Genomic DNA, 1,041 nt, shown 5'->3' on the forward strand with positions numbered 1-1,041 from the left:
GGGGGGGGGGCCGCCAGTGAGGACGGGTCCCAAGTAGACAGGTTCAGGCGAGGAGGAACGAAGCTCCGGGGCAGCTTCCGCCGGACAGCGCGGGCTGTGAGCCCGGCACCGGGGAGGCGCAGGCGGCGCCTGGGCTACACAGGGAGGCCTGTCTCCATAAACCAAGGGCTTGGGCCGGGAAGGCGGCTCGAGGCCCTGGGTTCGATTCCTCAGTACCACGTACACAGAAAAGGCTGGAAGTGGCGCTGCGGCTCAAGTGGTAGAGCAGCAGTAGTCTTGAGCAAAGGGACAGTGCCCAGGCCCTGAGTTCAAGCCCCAAGACTGGCAAAACCAAGGGCTTAGGGCGCAGCTCGGTGGTAACGCAGATGCCCAACACACACGAAACCCTCCCAGGCCCCACTTCTAGCCATTCAAAAACATAAAAAACATACGAGCCGGGCATGGTGGAGCATGCCTGGAATCCCTCATGCCAGGCTGAGGTGGGAGGAATTGTACTTGGAGGCCAATCCGGGCAAAAAGCTCACGAGGCCTCATCTCAACCAGTCAAACGCGGTGCGGTGGCCCGCGGCTGCCTCCCGGCTGCGCGGGAAGGACCGGCAGCTCCAGGCAGCGCTGGCGCGCCGGGGCTCGGGCCCGCCGTCCGGCTGGCGCGGGCAAGGCCGTGAGACCCCCATCGCCAATCAACCGCGGGAAAAAACACGCGTGGCGCGGGGCTCACGGACAGCGCCCGGGCCCGAGTTCAAGCCCCACAACGGACGAAAGAAAAAAAAATGCGGAGGCAAAACGGGCCGTGGCGCTGCCCGGGACGCGGTTCTGCCGCGGTCCCGCGCCGGCCGGACAGGTCTGCGGGAACCCCCCGCGGGTGGCCGGGAGCGCCCGCCCCGCAAGCCCCAGGCCGGGTTCCACTCCTCAGCTCCACGGAAGCTGCGGTAAACGGTAGCGCTGCGGGCCAGCGCCCGGGCCCGAGTTCAACCCCACGACCGACAAAAAAGAAAAAAGAACCCATTGCTGGTTTTCTTCCTCGGTCCTGGGGGCAAGGCC

This window comes from Dipodomys ordii, unplaced genomic scaffold (assembly GCF_000151885.1).
Source record: "Dipodomys ordii isolate 6190 unplaced genomic scaffold, Dord_2.0 Scaffold108, whole genome shotgun sequence".
NCBI lineage: Eukaryota > Metazoa > Chordata > Mammalia > Rodentia > Heteromyidae > Dipodomys > Dipodomys ordii.